Source organism: Myodes glareolus, chromosome 26 (genome assembly GCF_982192425.1).
Source record: "Myodes glareolus chromosome 26, mMyoGla1.1, whole genome shotgun sequence".
Lineage (NCBI taxonomy): Eukaryota > Metazoa > Chordata > Mammalia > Rodentia > Cricetidae > Myodes > Myodes glareolus.
Genome location: NC_142051.1, coordinates 24,914,579 through 24,935,204, shown reverse-complemented (window position 1 = coordinate 24,935,204; position 20,626 = coordinate 24,914,579). Strand labels below are relative to the sequence as shown.

General features: G+C 36.6%; 1 protein-coding gene across 10 annotated transcripts in view; it reads left to right on the top strand.

Annotated features, from left to right (window-relative positions):
• Ppfia2 (PPFI scaffold protein A2) overlaps positions 1–20,626 on the top strand; it is a 405,005-nt gene that overhangs the window by 30,306 nt on the left and 354,073 nt on the right. The gene's annotated exons all lie outside the window — the stretch shown is intronic.

The window sequence follows — 20,626 nt, the reverse complement described above, 5'->3', positions numbered from 1 at the left end:
TGGTGGTGGCATTGTATCCTGTCCTTGTGCCTTCTTACTCTGTTCACCAGCTCCAATAGTTTCTTCAATCATTTCTAATCTTTTTATCATTGTATCCCTTAAATCCTGAATCTCCTGACCTACCCGTGTTTCTAGTAATTTCACTAAGGTATCAGTTTTTTGGTTCCCATTCTGGAGGTTCATTCCATCTGTTACCTTATCAAAACTTTGTGGTAACATCTGAACGTCAAATTCAACAGCCTGTACCCTTTCAGGTAACTTCCTAATACCCTTGGACATGGAGTCTATCATAGTATCCACTTGTTCAGATAACCCCTGATTTTCAATAATTTTAATCCTTTCAACTAGTTGTTCAATATTAGTCCGTAAAAATCGTATCTTTCTTAATGATAAAATATTGAAAAGAAAACTGAAACCTAGTAACAAGTAAATTAATATATTCCCATAGTCATATAAACCTTGCATGACATAATCCATTGTATTAATAAAGAAAACAGTAAAATTGGCGTTGGAAACAAAAACTGCCATATTACCTCTTGTCTAGTTGGTGGCGCTGTTGCCAAGTTGCGACTAGAACCACTGCAAAGGTGACTTAAACAGGTCCTGTTTCAGTGTCTGCCTTAGTATTTGTTAAAAACTAGGAAATATAAGTTGCTCAAGAAAGAAAGTTTAATTAAATCAATTCCATACACGGAACCAGAAACCCAGAATCCAGGGGTAGAAAAGAGCAACCCGGAAGCCGCGTATGCCTCCACGTGACCGAGTCGTTCTGATTCACGCCACTAAAGCGCCGCACTTACAAGGGAAATTTGAAAACAACTCAGAAAAGAGCAAACCAGGCAGGCAGAGACTGTCCCGAGCCTGTGGAGCTTGGGAGGCGTGGGGTTTAACTGAACTGCTGGCTCCACACACAGGGCACAGGCCGCAGCTGAGGGAGGTCTCGTGACTAGCCGAGCTGGTAGCAAGCAGTTGAGTGGGGGGGAAGGGGGGGTTCTACAACCAAACGTGGGGCGCCAGATGAAGGCGTAAGTCACAGACAATCCCACACCAGTTTGGAATTATGATTAATATAATGGTTATTTATTCAAAGGGGAAAAAACTTACAGATTACCGTCCCAGACAACAGCCCCTCCGCGCGAACAGGAAAGGAGTCCAGGGGCCGGAAACGGAGCCGGAAGACAAAGAGAGAGTGGAGGACAGCCGCTGCTTTTTTTAAAGGGAGAGACCACGCCCCAATGGGCTGGTAACTCAGCGGCGATTGGCTGAAGGAGCTGAAGGAACTCCCACAGCAGGGAAAGTTTTCTTCGATGATTTAATTATTTTCTGTACTTTTTATTTGATGTTCTTCTCCTTCCTCTATCCTTTTTATTCCTAGGTTTGTTCTTTACAGGGTGTCCCAGATTTCTTGGATGTTTTGTGTGAAGAATTTATTGGATTTAACATTTTCTAAGACCAATGAATCTATTTCCTCAGTCATATCTTCAACTCCTAAGATTCTCTCTTCCATCTTTTTTATTTTGTTGGTTATTCTTGCATCTGCACTTTCTATTTGTTTACCCAGCTTTTCCATTTCCAGAATTCACTCAATTTGTGTTTTCTTTATTGCCTCTAATTCACTTTTCAGGTCTTGAACTGTTTGCTTCATCTGTTTGTTTTTTTTCTTGATTTTCTTTACTTTCATTAGATATTTATTGATTTCTGCCATTTTTTGTTTTTTCCTTCACTTCTTCACTTCTTTAAGAGAATTCTTCGTTTATTATCTTTGTAAAATCTCTATCATCTTTATAAAGTTATATTTAAGGTAATTTTCTTTTGCTTCTTCTGGGTTAGGGTATTCAGGTCTTCCTCTTTGGGGGATCTCTAGGTTCTGGTGTAGTTATATTGTTCTTTAGGTTGTTGAGCATATTCTGCCATTGGTACCTGGCCATCTTTTCTTCCAATTGGTGCAGGTGTTATCTTTGCCTTTTGGTTCAGTCTTTGCAGTATCTGTCTGCATCAGGAATCCTCTCTCAGAGGGTAATTACAATTGCTCTCTGTGTCTCAAGAAGCTGCTCTTGGTCCATTCCCTGCATTCACTTTCTTTGTCTCGGGGAGCTGCTGAGGTGTCAGTGGACAAGGGGGGGGGTTTGGGGGCAAGATGGGACTTGTAGATTACAGGGTCCAATGTGGGTATGTTGGGCTAGCCTGACTACGGGAGTCTTACCTGCTGTCTGGTTAATACAACTGAGGTGGTTTGGAGAGTGCCCCGGAGTTTTCCCCCTGGGTCTAGGTCTTAAAGTCTGAGTTGTCCAGCTGAGGTAATCACTCACCTCTTGTTCTGCTCTGTGCAGTCCCAGACTGTGTCCCAGAGAGCTACTGATATTGAGGGGAAATGGGTGGGCTTGGGGACAAAATGGAACTCATAAATTGCAGGGTGTGATATGAATGTGTTGGAGCAGGCTGCCTGCAAGAGGCTTTTTTGCTGAAGAAAAGTGAACAAATGGCCCAGGGTTTTTTCCCAGGGACTAGTGCCTAGAGACCAGGATGTCCAGCTGACAGGCTGGTCACTCAACTTTTGTTCTGCTCTATGCAGTCTCAGTCTGTGTCCCAGGGAGCCTCTGAGGTCGTGGGGGATGGGTGGGGTGCCACAGTGGAATCTCTCTTTAGAATTAATACCTGACAATACCTTAGAATTTAAAAAGCATGGAAAAAAAGATACTCCAAGCAAGTCGAATTAGAAAAGAAGTGGGCATACCTTTTCTAATATGTGACAAAATTGGCTTCACACAAAAAACTCATCAGAGAGAAAGAAGGTCACTTGATCCTCACCAAGGGGAAAATCCACCCAGAGGATCTGACAGTTCTGAACATAAAGGCCCTAGACACAGGTGCACCCAATCTCACAAATCAATCAGAATTGATTGTAATATCAGAAATTTACTTCCACATAGTAATTGCAGGCTATATCAAAGCCATAGTTTCACCTGGTCATCAGCACAAAATTTAAGCATAAACATTGAGGTTAAATGATGCTCTAAATCGGTTGTGCTTAGATATCTGCAGAACATTCCACCCAAGCATTAAAGAATACACTCTTCTAGTGGCCCAAGGGATAGGCTCCAAGATAGTTTTGGTAATCAGAGCAAGCCTTACCAAATACAGGAACGTTGAAATAATGTCATACCTTCTCTCTGAACACCATGGAAAGAAGTTAGGTATTAACAATAATAGAAACTACTTGAGGTTCACAAACAAGAAACCTACGCAATATACTTTGAAATGACAAATGGGTCACTGAAGAAATCAAGAAGGAAAAAAAAATCTAAAACTGCGTGAAAGTGTGGATATCACTTGCCGAACTCCATTGGGCCCAACAGAGGCAGTACTCAGAGGAATGTTAGCAGAGCTAAGTGACTATGTAGAGTCAAATATAACTTCATGATATTCGAAGTCCAACCCCAAAATAGTAGGTGGAAAGAAACAAATTTGAGGCAGAAATTAATGAAATGAAAATAGAAAATCTTAACAAAGAATCAGTGAAACCAAGAGAGGTTTTATTTTGTTTTTGTTTTGGGTTTTTTTGGTTTGTTTGTTTGCTTCGTTTTGTTTTTGAGAAAGTTTTCACCTTTAAGAAGCTGCTGTGATTAGACAAATAGTCTAGGACCTTCTCTATTGCTAAGGGCTAAGGTTCATACCATTGTTTACATTTTCAGTTCCCTTTGCCAAAAATACAATATAGCCACAAGTTTTAGGAATTAGTGTGCCATACCTTTTGAGAGCATTCTGCCTACCACAGGTGGGGCTATTTCTTACAATGATAATCTGTATGTAAGATTCACAGTGTGGGTCAGAAATTCGCTTTGAAGTGGAAATGCAATGTTGGTCACAAGAAAAAAAAATAAATTGTACGTTGTGAATTAACCATGTCACCAGAACTTGACAGGTTCGTATTAAGCATGCCTTGAGTGATTTAGCAAGTATGCACTGTGCTTGTTTTAAAACTCAATCCAGATGTTCCTGGATGTTTTATGACTTATGAAATTTTTCAGCGTGACCATGAGCAATGTGATTTCTTTGGGGGAAATTATATAAAGCAAATTCATTTATTTAAGTTTTGTGATGGAACTATTACTGCATTGTTAAGTAGTCATTTGTATATTCATATACAAAACACTTCATGGGTTCTGTGGAAAATAATTGATTCTGAGGAAAGGATATATTGCTTGTCAAGTTTCCACTTAACGATCATCATGAGTATTATGATATTATTAATAGAGCTTGGGGTTAAGAACCAATTCATTCATTCCAAAAATAACTTTGTCATTTTATAATGAAGACATGTTTTTATATTTACAAGATGATAGTCTATGCTTGCATGTTCTTTTGGTAGACAGTATGTGGTGTGTACTGGCTTGCTTGGTTTGTCAACTTCACAAAAGCTAGACTCATCAGAGAGGAAGAAGTCTTCGTTGAGGAAATGCCTCCAGTAGATCCAGCTGTCAGGCATTTTCTCATGGGAGAAATCGATGGGAGAAGGGCTCAGCTTATTTTAGGTGGTACATTCCCTTGGCTGGTGGCCCTAGTTTCTATAAAAAAGCAGGCCAAGAAAATCATGAGAAGACAATAAACACCTACCTTCAAGGCTTCTGCATCAGATGCTGCCTCTAGGTTCCAACCAAGTCTGAGTTCCTGTCCTGACATCCTCCAGTGATGGACTATGGTCTGTAAGTGTAAGCTACATAAACACTTTGCTCCCCAACACCTTTTTTTGGTCAGCTGTTTTGCTGCAGCAACAGGAACTCTAAGACACAGGTGTTAGAATTTTTTTTCTGATTGGAGTAGAAAATGATGATAATTAAAAATATAAGAAGTAAGTCTCCCTTATTTTACATATCCACTGTATGGTTCTGTATAACACACAGCTGTTCAATTTGAAGCATTTTTAAGAGGGAAGATTTTTTTTCATTCTTTTGATTCTCTAAATTATAATTGTTATTTTATAAAATATTAATATTCTTTTGTAAGATAAATCTATAATTTTAACCTTAATCCATGGGAATTTAAAAAATCTAAACATAATACCATTGAACAAAGTACAATGTACATTAAAATTTGGTTATAGAAATTGAGAGAGGCAAAGGCATGAAAGAAAATGTATGAGCAAATGTTCTTTTTTTATACTAAGACTCTATAAGTAAATGAAAAAAAAATGTCCTAAAGAGGAAATAGGCACATATCATATGAATTCTCAACAAATGAATATTTTGACCTTGAATTTACATTGTATTCTTTAGGGCCATTGAAATTCCTCACATTTCTTATCAGTGAAAATCGTAATTAGTTAGTGAAAAAGATACTGCTAATCAATTTTCAGGTGATTTCCTTTTGAATTTTGATTAGGGTAAAGGACAGAAACTAAAGCACAAAAGACGAAACACCAAACAACAGAAAGTGAAGCCAGCTGTCAAAACCAGCATGGTGATGCGAGCCATCAGCGTTGTTTCCTAATGCAATTCCTCCACGCTATTTCTCCTTTCTGTATTAGAGTCATACAATGTGAATTCACACATTCATTTACTAGTCAGTCATCAAATGTTTATTAAGCCTATAATTGGTTGGAGACTTCATTTCTCTAGCCCTTAAGACACTTTGCACACTGCCTCATACAACCTGATAGCCGTTCAGGTCACATCTCTGTCACAGATGGAGAACTTGTGTATCGCAGCAGGGTTGATGGCAGAGCAGGGATTCCAGAGCAATGAGAGAGAGAGGAGAGAGAGAGAGAGAGAGAGAGACAGAGAGAGAGACAGAGAGAGGAGAGACAGAGAGAGACAGAGAGAGACAGAGACAGAGACAAATAGAAAAGAAAAAAAATATTCTTGGCTCCACTATTCCAGCTCTGTGAAGCAAAATATCTACGGAAAAGGCTTGGTAGAGGGCACCTTTACCCACTGAGCCACCTCACCACTCCCTGGGCTGTTCTTTCAATAGCAAATGTACAGATATTCAAGGAAACACCCCCAACAACAATAAAAAAAATTCCCTTAACTTCAATTTGCGAGAATAAATTGCAGTGAAATTGGGAGAATTAGATAACTTTTATTTTCTTTCTTTTCTGTTTGCTTATTTGTTTTGCTTTGGTTTTGCTCCTGCCCCGGGACAGCCCAGTCAGATTTCTCTGGTGCTCTTTGGTTAGTTTTACCACCTGAACTTCTGCTTCTGGACCAAACTGATTTCTACTGCTTTGGTAACGGAATGTTTCATCAAACCGAACACAATAAAAATTTCCTTTTTGGTCCTTAGTGAAATGGTTCTTTTATAAATTAAGTTTCTAAATCGTGATGAAGAGGAGAGCGAAGCACAGTAATGGTTAAATAAAGATGTCCATGAACTGTAATTATATAAGGAAAGTTGTGACATGAAAAATAGTGTTATTCTTTATTTGATGTGACATTCAGTTGTCTGAAACAGGCATAAAAAACCTATTAACCTTTGACTTACTAGTTTAAACCCCCTTAACCAGGGCTGTGCCCTTTGTGTTTTGATAGATTAAACTGTCATAAATCACCAACAGGCCAATCTCCATAGTTTATAAAATAATCACTGCTTGCCATTTTTATACCATGCTATTCATCTTACCTGTGGTTTGTTCCATGATCCTACACAAGCTAAGATCTAGCTAAGACTATAGCTCCTGTCCCGAGGTAGGGGACATCAGGGAAAGAGAAGGGATAATGGCCAGTCATGCAATGACTTTCATGAATCCGCTGGATACCTGCTGTACTTTTCCTAACGGACAATTTGCCAAGGCCCAGCTCAGCAGCGATGACATGGGAAATTCACTCAGTGCTAAACAGACATCACACAATTATTAGTAGTAAATGTAATCCTCAATTATCATGATATGCGCATTGGTGGGTGATTTATACATATTTGGTCCCAGTAGGTAATAGGAATCTATGATCTTGGTCAAAGTTTTGACTGTTTGACATCAAAAACTCCCAAGATTGTGTTCAATTCAACTTAAGAGTAATTTCAGCATTTGTAGCTTATGACACACTAAAGGTTTCCTTCCAATTTTCAGTATATTAGGGTGGATAAAATACCGATTCAAAAGCTTAAGAGAGAATGTGCTGACTAGAAACAGATATTTCAAAGAAGCATCAAGAAAATTCCATAAAATAGAGCATATAAAGAAGCAAACACATCCTAGTTGGTAGATGGAGCTAATTCAAGAGAAAAGTTGTCTTTTTACAGAAAGAGTAGCAAGGTATTCCTAGTGAAGTGGGCAGCAGGGCATCTGTTTAGAGCAACTGTGTGAGGTGGAGAAGAGAAAGTGTGACATACTGGTCAGAGAAGGGAGGCTTCAAAACGCACTATGTGCAGTCAGTGACCTCTGGAAATCAGTGTGGCATTTTTTTTCATGTTAAATTTCAGCTTCCATCCTTACTCACGCTGCTCTTTTCTTGATTAGACTATTCAAAGCAAGAATCACTTTCTCTCACCATGCAAGCATCTTTTATTTTTTTTTACCCTTTATATTTTCAGTGTTTATCTTTCTCATGCAAGTTGCTTCTGTTCTTTTTCTACTCTATTTTTAAATTATTTTCTTTTTTATCAATATGACTATTAAAGAATTATTAAAGGCCTAAGATTTTTTTCCTGACATTCTTAATTTCATTCCAGTAAGTTATGACCTGTAGTTTCCAAAGAAATATAGTTTTAGATAATGGAAGATTTGTTTTGTTTTGTTTGTTTGTTTTTGTTTTTTGAAGTAGAATATTCTCTGTGTAACCCTGGCTGTCCTAGAGTTTGCTCTGCAGACCAGGCTGGCTATATGCCTGTGACTTCTTAGTACTGGGATTAAAGGCATGTGCCACTGTGGCTGGCAATAAAGGAGTCTTTTAAACTATCCTTATATTGTTTTCATTTTTATTGTACCCTGATCAGAAATAGTGGTGTCTAATAATCCCAGTTTTGGAATTATTGTATTATTTGAATTATTCCAATATTATTGGAATTATTTGTATGTCTTCTAATATGCTGCCTAGTTCAGCTTGGCCTGTGTCATTTCTTGATTGCTAATGATGTAAAAGTTCCAAGTCCACAGAAGGCAGTATTATTCCTTGTTTGGTGGGCCTGAGCTGTTCAGAAAAGCAAGCTGAGCAAGCCAAGCATTGCAGGAAAACATTCTTCAATGGATTCTGCTTCAAGCTTCTGCCTTTAGTTCCTGCCTTGGCTTCCCTAAATGGATTGTGTCCTAAAAGCTAAAATGGACTCTTTCCTTCCTAAACTGGTTTTGATCAATGTTTTATGACATCAGAAAACAGGCCAGAACAGCTGTTCATTTTTTTCTTTTATTTGGATATAATGTCACTACTTTTTTTAAAAAAATGTTATTAATTATAGGAAACATCATCAAATAAACTTCAATCTGAGCTATTTTAGTTGATAATTTAGATGAGTTTAACAAAAACTATCATTTACTATTTATTTCAACTATAATCTTGAAGGAGAGATGTCTCAGTTTTTCTCTGTAATTTGTGTTTACTTAAATAAAGCGCCATAAGCAGGGAATTATTCTATTATCAAACACAGAATTGTCTCAATGATCTTACTTTATAGACAGAAATTGTGTAGCATCTTTATGGTTTTTAATCTACATTGCAATACACATAGTTGCAAGGATTTCACAAGCTCAACCAGGAGCATCTCTGTGCGCATGGAGAGCTGTAGGCCTTAAAGCAATGTCATGAATTTTTTGTTGTTTGATAGAAGAATAATGCTTTTGGTTTCGTTTTGTTTATTTTTTTTGTTGACACCTGGAGCAGTTTGTTAAAATTCAAATAGTAATGACAAAGCAGTTGACTATAATGGCAATTGCGATTATGAGATTGTATATCATTAATTCCTCCAGATAATTCTATATGGATAATTTCCCATGGAGCAAAACATTTGCAATGTTTAGAAAACACTAAAAGTATATTAGCTTTCCATATAGTGATAGTCATATATTTATTGCCTAATTATTATTCTATTTACTGGCTATTAATCTTTAAATTTTTATTGGGTTATTTATTTCTCTTTATTATTTATTCAATAATGCCCTTTATGTGCTTGAAACAACTGCATGTGCGTCGTGGACCATTTAATTTATTCTTCAGTCTTCAACTCTGGAATAGTTGGCAAAGTCTGGGCTTTGCACTGTCTATGTAGTGCGGCCTGCCCTTGCAGGTTTTGTACTCAAATGATGCCACAAGCATGCAGTGAATGGGTCAGTGTTTGACAAGTTAATTAGAGGGCTTAGAGGATTGCATGGAGTTAGTAGGACAGTGAACTATAAAGCAACAGCATAAATCATAGTCTGCTCAGCTCATAACAACAGCTTTCTTACACGTTTTTCTGTGTGCTTTAACATGTACACATGTGCATCTAGACTTCTCTTTGACGATAACATGGAATAAAAGGTTATATCTTCAGGGTGGTCCCTACAATTTGGTGTTGAATTGTGCAAGCTGATTAGTAATTCCCATGCTAAGCCTACCACATTGAAGGTAATTTGTATCCTTCCTGCACCCATAGCAACTTTATTAAGAGAAATTTCGAAAATAAATCATAAACGGGTCAGACAGGACACCATTTAAGCGCACCATCAACTAGTTTTAGAAAAACATTTGTTTTTCAGACTATGGCTCTTCCTTGTCAGGGTTGAAATGAGGTGATCTGGAACAATAAATATACAAACACCTTTCTTTGTGGGAGCAAAAGCTGCCTGCAGCAGTGTCTTATTTGCATGTTTGAAGGCAAAAGGAAGGAAATAAAGATAACACTTCTCAAGGGATGTTTCTGGGAAAGCTAAACTTAAAATAGAAGTGAGATAGGTTTCCTATTTCTCCCGGGGTCTGTCATATAAGGGAAGTCCTTTTTGATTGATGGGAAATTTTGTTTTTACTTTTACAAGAAAACTTCAGGGGTTTAACTCTTTTTTATTTTAATAATATTTCATAAAGGTCAAAGTAAGGTGTCGTCAATTTAGATTTAAAGGCGTGATACAGAGACTGGGACCTCAGAGAATTCTCATAAACGCCTGGCTTCACGGGCAGTGATTCTTGTTCACAGAAAAATCGATATCAGAGACAAATTGATATATGTGGCAACCAATTCTTAGCATAGGGTGTTGTATATTGCCTTGTAATATTACAGAAATACTTGAGATCACTTGGTTTTGTTAGGTTAGTTAACCTTGGCTTTCTGAAATGTGGGGCTGTGATAGACAGTGAGGGGTAAGCTAGACTGCAGAATCCAGATTCTGCTAGACACTCTTTATATATTGTACTAATAATAGATAGCCTACAGGAAATATTAATGCTTTTGAGATGAACACTATTGAAGGTTTTCCTTGAAAAGCTTATGGTAGTTCTTTTGTTTTGTGTTGTTGTTTAGCTTCTAGACAGTAAGAAAAAATTAGAAATCTAACATAGAGGCTAGTAGTGTACAAATACCACAGGAGATACATTTGGTTTTGCACCCTATAACTATATTGTTAATTTATTAAATGCTTATAATTCATGAAATTTCACATTATATCCCACTTAAATCCTCATGAATCCCTCATGATGCAAATGTTGCTACTCTCTCATGTTTTCAAATGAGAAGTAAAGAGAATACTTACAGATGATATGAACAATGAAGCTAAAATATCAATTCAGGCAGGCTAACCTTATGCCTAATTACTTTAATCACTGGGGAGATATCACTGGAAATCTGAAATTTTTATTTCTCTTCAGTTTGGGGTAACCTAATATCTAGGATTTACATTTATTTTGGAACAGATAAGTTTGTGCTGCGTAGCACTTGGCCCTAAAAATACATTACAGGGAAGTTGTCTGAGGTGTTCGAGTTCAAATTTGGAATCCTGAAAGGCAAAATTGACTGGTTTTCTTTATTATTTTTTTAATACTTTGTTGACTAATCGACTCACAACCCTCTTTGCTACTGTTAGTACTATGTAAATCACATCTATCAGTGTCATTTTATGTTTTCTTTCTGGGATTGTTTTATCCAAGATAGCTAAAAGATTTTTGTTGTTTGCATGTCAAAGCCATGTAGGATGAGGTTTTTATATAAAGACATTGGATTTTAAATACACACGAATTTTGTTGTAGAAGAAGTCGTCTCCTTTGGCCAAACAGAGAAAAATGACAGTGTTTGTGTGTGTGATAGAGCTGTGGAGGTCTCTTTGGCAGGAGGGGAGAATAAAGGTTGTTCAGGGAAAAGAAATACATGACACTCCTGCTAGAGTTCTTTTTATTATTATTTTAGATCGATTTATATATGATTAGTTCTTGGCCATGTAAGAGTGAATCGAACAAATTGGTGAACTTTAATTGGAAAACTCTGAATTCCACGCTGTTAAAGACTGTCGTGACTTTTATTCTTTGGGCTGTACTTATTTTTCTAGTACTGTGATAAAACACCCTGACAGGTCAGAGAAATAGAACAAACTAGTGTGTGTGCCAGGCTCATACTTGGCCATCAGAGGACAATGATGGCCCTTGTGAGAGTCTGTTCAGTGCTTTAACTGTGATATGCCACGGGGCTTTTCTTTTCTGGTCCCGACTATTTGGAGTTCTGTGCACTTCTTGTGTCTGTACGGGTGTGTCTTTCCTTGGTTCGGGGAAGTTTTCTTTTATGATTTTGCTGAAGAGCTGGTCTATGCCATTGACCTGAGCGTCTTCTCCATCAACTATGCTTATTGTGTGTTGTTTTTTTGCCTGGTGTCCCACAATTCTGCATATTCCCTTTGTGAGTTTTACTAATTTTTTTACATTATTTGCTGCTATGATTTATTTCCTCTACTTTAGGTCCCGATATTCATCATTCTACTTGATGTATTCTATTTGTAAGGCGCTCCCTGGTTTTCTAATTAGAATATGGTGAAAATGTAGAGCTCTATTTAGAAGTTGGAGGAAGTAAGGCTGCACAGGGAAAGCAGGGGCATGACACTCTTGCTGGAATTTCCCTATTTCTAGTTTAGGTTGAAATATATATATAAGAAAAATACAAAAATTGTTCATCTCTAATTTGAAAACCCCCAAATTTAAAAATGCTTCTGCTGGAATGTTTGAAGCACAACATGATAACACAAATAGAAAGTTCCACACATGTAATCGACTTTCATGTAAAAATGTCTATAGTAACATATAAAAACACATTCTGGTTGTATATATTAGTTCCCTGTGAAACATTAAAAGTTCATTTTTTACATTTTGGTTTTTTTTCCCCTTGGTAGATCATATAATTGGTGCCATCCCCAATATAACTCATTTTGACTTGAATCTTGACCCAAGATGACTTATAATAATATATCCAAAAGAAAAAAAAAATCCAGTCATTACAATGAGTGACACTCATCTGTCTGTGCATTTCATGTGCAGACTCAATTGCATTTTTGTGTAAGTAATTTTTAGCTGTTTTCCCCCAAGACACATTTTATAAGGAGAAGGAATCTTTTATTAAAGCCACTTCATCTCCCAATTAAAGGACCACGTCGAGAGCACGTGTGTCTGCACATGGAGGCTCTTCCTTCTCAGCAGCTACTTCATAATTTCTGTCTGCACAAGAATCAGGATTGATCTCTTAGAGTCGTGACTGCCAGACTCGAAATGACATTGAAGTTTTGAAATGTGCTAGTTCTAAACATAATTAGAATATTCACAGAACAAGCATCATTTATTAACAAATCACACACTGCTCTGTCACAGCGCATTGCTGTATATGTTTGAAATAGGAATATTTTAGTAAGTTAAGTTACATTTTCTGTGGTATTTTTTTGTGAAAATAACACATTTCAATTGTTAGGGAGCACTAATAACCCTACTGTAAAATGACGTACTCCACAGAGTGATAAGTACATATCTATTACATTTAAGTTAAACACCAAATCTTAGTCTAGGTTCTTTCTAAGATATATAATTAAATTTCTGTTTCAAATGCAACTTTATTTAATGTACATAAGCACATTCAATTGAAATGTTTTGATTCCTGTAATTGTATATGCCTTACATATATCTCTGAAGACATTACAAACCTAACATTATAAAAGATAATGTCTGTGGCAACACAGACATAAAATTTACTCTTTAGTTTAAAGGAAACCTTGGTAAGGGATACTCATAACAAAGAGAAGGTATTAATGTCAACTAATTTGGAGGAAAAATGTGAATCCAAAGCTTCCATGGGGAAAGATGTACCATTAAAGTAAAGGAAGGATTGTTTACAGAAAATCCAGAAACTTAGAAAGTTCTCTTCCAGGGAAAGAAGTAAGCTGTAGGTTTTTGCATAAGAGGGCAGGAAATAAGTACGAAGCAATCTATGCACCCAGTACAGTTACTTAACAATAGACCTAAAGTTAGTCATAATATTTATATTAATCAAGTGTTAATATACATTAAATTATTTCTTTAAAATTCATACAATTACTGGGCGGTGGTAGCACACACCTTTAATCCCAGCACTTGGGAGGCAGAGGCAGGCAGATCTCTGTGAGTTCTAGGCTAGCCTGGTCTATGAAAGCTAGTTCCAAGACAGGCTCCAAAGCTACAGAGAAACCCTGTCTGAAAAAATAAATAAATAAATAAATAAATAAATAAAAGAAAAAATTACAATGTCTCAACTGCTCCTGGGCACCCATGTGCACTGCTATTTTCAAATTGTGCTTCAAAGATAGTTTGCTCTTTTACGTTCTTAAAATGAAAAATAATGAATGTTCTCCACTGAATTTAGTAGACACACTTTGTGGGTCGTATGCATCTTGGCAGTGGCTGACCACTATCTGGAAGGAAACTCGGGCTTTCGTGCTTGAGAATATTATCGCTCTGTGCTTCTGCAAGGTGTTGGATTTTTAGCTAGAGTAAACGCTAAGCTCAGGGCAGCCTGTGAGCGTGAACGCTGCGCACAAAGCCAGCTCTGCTCTTCTCACAGCTTCGCCGATGACGGGATGGCATTAAGACTCAGGACTTAAACAACTGCGATGTGATGTGGGGAAACTGCTCAAACATTTATAGCAGACTTTCCTCCAAATGTACTGAGTGGGAAGTCACTCTCCACACATTTAGAACTCTCTCCTTGCCTTTTAGTTTCAGCGAGACTTCCCAGAGCGCAAGTGCTCTAGAAATTTGAAGCTAGACCAGATGTCTTTTCAGAGCCCTTCTGGTTCTAAAATTATGACGCGGAGATCTTGTGGAACTTGGCGATTTTGTCTCGTTAGCATAACAGCTGAGTGCTCTACAATGACATGTGACCCTCATACAAACTGTCACCACCCTTCCTCTCATTCTCAGTTGTCTCAGTTACCCTCCCCCCACCAGCTCATTTGTGTAAGGTTTCTGGACCAGTTCTGTCTTGATTTAAATATTCTCTCTTCAGACAACTGCACACCTTGAATGCAATTTCCTTGGATCTCTTCACGATTCACACCAACTCAGAGGCTTTTTCTTGACCATCCTAAATAAAAGCAATGGATCATATTTTTTATGTCTTCTCTCTCTACATACTATTTCACTACCTTTATAGCATCATTTATCTTAAAAATATGTCTGTCATTTCTCTTGCTGTTAAGGAGATGTTAATTTCTTGTCCAGATTTCTCTGCTGATCACTCATAGTGATCCTTTCTCTTTGTCTCTGGAGAATGATGTGCAGGTAAAAATCTCACTGTGGGTCAGTTTCAAGCCAATGTTGAACTAAGATTGTTCTCTTGCTTAGCTCCTTTCTTGCCTCTTGAAAGACATTTTCCAATAAAACTGCTTCTACAAGAGAACAAATCAACCTTTGTTTCTTTGGAACCTAATGGAAGTTACTACTTTGAAATAAAAATTACCCCAATTTAGGTATTGTGTCTCCCTCCATCATTAGTCTAATCCCAATAGCCAGGACAATTCCCAACTTACACATGTACAAAATTAGCAAACTAATATCTAAATCAGTCTGGAGCTGCTTTGAATCACTTGTGATATATTTTCTTCACGTTTTAAAATGATTGTGAAAGATGAAAACATCAATACTCCCAGCCTCCATGAAAATCATATGAAGTGTACATGTTCAACCTCTTAGGCATTGCCTCTGGCTGCTTTTATGCTATGCAAATAGAGCTGAGTCATTGCAACTGAGACCCTGTGGCCCACATCGCCTAAAATAATTATCTGGGTCACTACAGAATGTCTTTTCTGATTCCATATTGCTAGCCTGATGCTGTCCCAATGTCCCTTAGCTTCATAAAAATGCCATCACTTCTGATGATAAAAAGTTAACTGAAAGAAGGCCTATGACAATGTTGCCTTACATGTTATCAGCCTGTTCTGTTCAGGGTGTTCAGGATAAACCTCATTCTTTCCTGGTGGAATCTTCCTGTCTGATCTGTGAGATTCCATGAGTCTTAAGTGCCGAGATTGTGTTGTAGATGTATCAAAGGAGGTCGGCTGTTTCATAATCAATCTCTGTATTTTGAGCAGTTGTAGATTTCTGAAATGGTCTCCATCTGTTGCAAAGAAAGCTTTTTTGATGAGAAATGAGAGATACACTTATCTGTATGCATAAGGGTAAGTATTTAGAAGGCAGTTAATAATTATACTTATCTAGTGGCAATAGTAGACTCTCCTCTAGGATTAAGGACCTCAGGAGCCCTAAGTGTTTGCTTAGGTTGCTTAGGTATTATTTTCTCCTCTTCAGTGTGCTTAAATTTAACTGGAAAGTTGATTGTAAATGGATACTGTACTTTCATTTCTAGGCCGCCCAGACAGGAATAATAATATAGAAACTATATCAATTATAATACTGTTTGGCCAATGGTTCAGGCATTTTTCTTGCTAGCTCTTGCATTTTAAATTAACCCATTCATATTAATCTGTGTATCACCATGAGGCTGTGGCTTACCAGTAAGGTTCTAGCATCTTTCTCCTTCAGCAGCTACATGGCATTTGCTTGATTCTGCCTTCTTTCTCCCTGCATTCTGTTAGTTTTTCTGCCTACCTATATTCTGCCCTGCCACGGGCCAAAGCAGATTCTTTATTAATTAATGGTAATAAAACACATTCACAGCATCCAGAGGGGAATTCCACATTAGTGGGTGATTACTACTAAGGTGTGGGTGACACAGTTGTACCTGTAGGGATATCTTACTAGCTGTGTTCTTCATTGCTGTGGTTCATAGGGGTCACAGAGGGGGAATACTAATGATTGTTTTCCTCTCTGGTCCTCAAGTAGGAGCATTGCATGGTGGACCTAACTCAAACCCTCTGGCTCCTGTGTCCTACTATATACATTATTTTTGGATTCTCTTGGACTTCCCTGCCCTACTGTTTGAAAGATGTTTCTCATTGCATCGTTCTGGGTTTTTTTGCTGGATAATCTTTTGCTCTTGAAGTAAGCATTATCATATGAAGTGATACCATACACATTTAGACTTCACACATACATACATACATACACACACATGTCCTCATCTACATATATATATATATTGTAATTTAGGTAAATATAAAATATTATGGTTCTTGTGGCTCTTTGAAAATCCTTAGTGTTATTTATCCCTCTTTCCTTTCCTGTGTGGTAGCCTCCCCCACCTTCTCCAATTAAAGCCCCCACTTCCCATTTTTTCCATCTCAATTTGTAGAATTTCTATCCCACCATTTCTTTCTCTAGCTTTTCTCCACTCTGCTCATGGTCTCTTTTTAGTTTCCCAGTTTCTTTGGTTACTCAAGGTTACATATTCACATCTGAAAACTTGGCGCTAGGAACCACAGATGTAAGAGAATGTGCAACATTTGTGTTTGTGTATCTTACTTAAACATTTTCATTGAATTTTGACATACAATTTTTAAGTTACAAGTATAGGAAGGGTAGTCATATGAAAACTATTATTGTGTTGAAAATAGTACTTTAAACTGATTTAATTATTTATTTTTAGATAGTAAATAGATAACATGAGATCAAGGAAGCATTTGACTTTACCTTGTCTAGGACTATGTAATCACAGACACACACACACACACACTACTGTGTGTGTGTGTGTGTGTGTGTGTATCTATATGTGTGTCTATGTGCCTCTGTTTCTGTGTGTAGGGGTGGGAGTCATAGTTTAAGTTGGCCTCAAATTCTCTACATAGTTTTAGCTAGCCTTGAATAATTCTGAGTCTTCATACACCAGCCTCCTAATACCTAGAATTTCAGATATTTTTACCAATAACCTTGATTTATGAAATTTTATCAATGATTGCATATTTCTTTGATATAATTCACATTTTTCAAGCAGTTTAAAAGCTGTCATGCTCAAGTGATAAATTTGTTTTTCATTATTTATCCTTTTATTAATATTTATGTTCATGGAGAATGACAGTACATTTTATATTTTTCTCAAGGATATGAAAAAAGCTGTGAAAAAAATCATGTGAAAATTGATCATATCCTGAGCAGCTCATTTCTGGCATCTCTCCTTTCTCCTAAGGTTTGAATATGACAATAGCTGAGAAAATATAAGCCCGTCTGTAATTATCTGTTCAACAAGTAATGAAGTTTTGCATTGAACCTTAGTGTTAAGCAAACATTTAATACCACATACCAGATTCAACTATGCCTGTGTATTTTTGTAACAGTCATTTTTAATGTGATTCAATTATCCTATGATTAATAAAAGACAGATGGTATAAGTGAAGAAAATGGTTCAGAATTTAATTCAATATAAAATTTCACCAAGACTAGATATTTATGTAAGAGTGTTTTGTTTCTGGTTTTTTTTTTTTGGCACTTATATTAAGAAGTTGACCTCTGTAAGCACCATTCACAGACCCCAGTCCCTTAAGTCTTTAATTCCTTTTCTAGACCTAAGTGTTCCCTAATTGTTCACACATTAGATTCCAGGATAGTTAATGCAAACTCAAGCTACAGTGGGAACTCGAGGTTTCTAATGGATTGAGTGAGAACACCTGATAACTGGTTCCACGTGGTCAGTTGCACCCAGAGTTAAACTTTGTAATTTATTTTATATGGATATCTGTAGCATGAGCATGCAGAATCCAGATGAAGGCATCAGGATGTGGGTGCTAGGAACTGAACCAGGGTCCTGTTATACTGAGCAACCTCCCCAACCTTCACCATCAACTTTTAATCCTAATGTTATAAAGTCAAATATTTAATCCAAATGTTTAGTTTGCAATTTTGGATTAACATTAACTCAAAGATCCATAAAATCTGGTTCTCTTGGCAAAAATAAAAAAGAAGAAGAAGTTGACTAGACATGGTGTTACAGGTCTATAATCCCAGCACAAAGGAGGTGGAGAAAAAAAAATCAAGAGGTCATAGATGTTCTCTTGCATAGTTAGCTCAAGGCTAATCTGGCCTATGAGAGACTGCCTCAATAAACCAAAAGCCAAAAAAAACGAACTACCAAAAATGAAATTATTTGAATATTTAAACTATTAAAATATTTAAACCTGTGATATCAAAACCAATGAGCATATTTATTTCTTTCGCAGTACTGATAGCCACTGGTCTTTACAGATAATTTTGTAGCAAATACTCTACCCTTGCATCTCAGAAGTAGTAAGTGTTGATATGTAGTTGAAGTAAGTCTTATATTAACAATTAACATGTGTTACCCCATTAACAACTTTTATTTTCATTTAAAAATAAATTTGTATTTTATATTTGTCCTGATTCATCATTAAATCATAAGTCTCCCCTTAGTTAAAATTAATGTACATTGTCTTCATTGTGTATTATCCCTTTAAGGTGTTGCTAAAATCCATTACATCGTATAGAACATATTCTGAAAGAAAAACTCATTGTCTTCATATTACATACTATAAATCTCATTAGAAGAAAATAATCTTCTTAATCTTTGAAGCTTCAAAATGTCTATGTGTTCTAAAGTTGACCTAGGCTTTTTCTGAATCTGCTCTGCAAGTTAACACATGTGCTCAAGACATCCAATGTAATTTATATGAGTACTACCAGGCATACTTATCCCTTAACAAGTGCTCACGCTTGTATCTGCGTGTGTATGCAAAAGCTCCATTTTGAAACTGAATACAAGGATCCATTCCTTATATTCCAAAAGGACCTCCTGATTCTCATCAAGTGCCGTAGGCATTATCCAACCAACTGCTTCCCATGTCCTTTGTAATAGATTCCAGTAGTTTGTTAAAGTGAAATAATTGGAAGCTATCCTAGCTTTAATATTTTTTTCATAATATATCTGAACAAGAAATTAATATTTAAATTCTACCTTTAATACATAGAAATTCATGAATACAATTCCATATGTGTATATGTATGTGTACTTCTTGGGTGTGCAGGGGAAAATGTCAGAACATTTAAGGAAGGCTTAGACCTTGCTGGATGTCATCACTATGGTCCAAGCTGGCAGAAACACATCTGTACGTGTAGATGTCTTTCTGTTTAGTGTCAGGAAAAGATAGTGTCCTGCTAGTTAAAACACAAGGATGAATCTTTGAGGCTTTGTGGAACCAAAGTGAAGAGATTGGTTCAGCCAGTAAGGTACCTCACAACATATTTCAAATTGTATCTGCCTTGTATTGTTCATTCACAATACCTGGAAAACAGCAGGTGACAGTAAAATTTATACTATAGAAGTATAATCTCTCATTGATGATTGTATCTCAGCTTTCACTCTAAGTTTCCTTGTCATTTTAGTTCAGGAAACCCAACTTTTCCAATAGACTTTTTGAAAATGCTCTTTTCATTTATTGGTGCCTGTGTATACAGGGGTAGATGCCTATTGCCAGGTAGCATTGTGGAAGCCAGTGCACAGTCTGAAATAGTTAGCTTCCACTGTGTCAATTTCAGGGACCCAGGGCAGGTCCTCAGGTTCTTGTAAAGCCTATTTGTCAGCTAGGCCATCTCACTAACCCTCATGTACACCTTTATAAACTAAAATTAATGTTAGGACGAAAGGCTCACCATCTTTATTCAGAAGTATGAGTGATATTATCAGAACATTTGGCAAAGACTTGTAGCCTGGCAAGATGGTAATTCTGTGATCCCAACTAAAAGCAGGACATCTAGAGGTACCTAGAAAAAAAAAACAATATCTTTTTGTTGTTATTGGTTTATATTTGTTCTCAGTTGCTATTATTTTCTTTTGTTGAATTTTTGTCCCCATAGAGACAGCTTTACCAAGGTTCTCTTTGAACTCTAGCAGTAGAAAGTATAAACACTGTGCACACAATTTTTATAATGGCACTATATGTATACTGGTGCACTGTTTATTGAATTCACACCTACATGGTAATTAGTGATGTTATCTGACAAAGAACAAAATGAGAAGGCACTGGATGTTGGCTCTTACCATGTATGTTGCACACACGAATATATTTTACACAAAAAATTGATTAAAATAATATAAGAATAATTTAGTAAAATGCAATAATATATTAACCTTTTGTTATTACATATTTATTATTATTTCTTTCATGTAAATGAACATTTATAAAGACTTAAATTTTTCATAGTAGAAGTAGTGGAAGAAATGTTACTTTAAAAATTTATATTTCCTTTGTTTTGGTTAAAATGTTTCAATGAGATAATCATATTCTATATGTTTGCTGAAGAAGATTTGAAAATGCTCATCC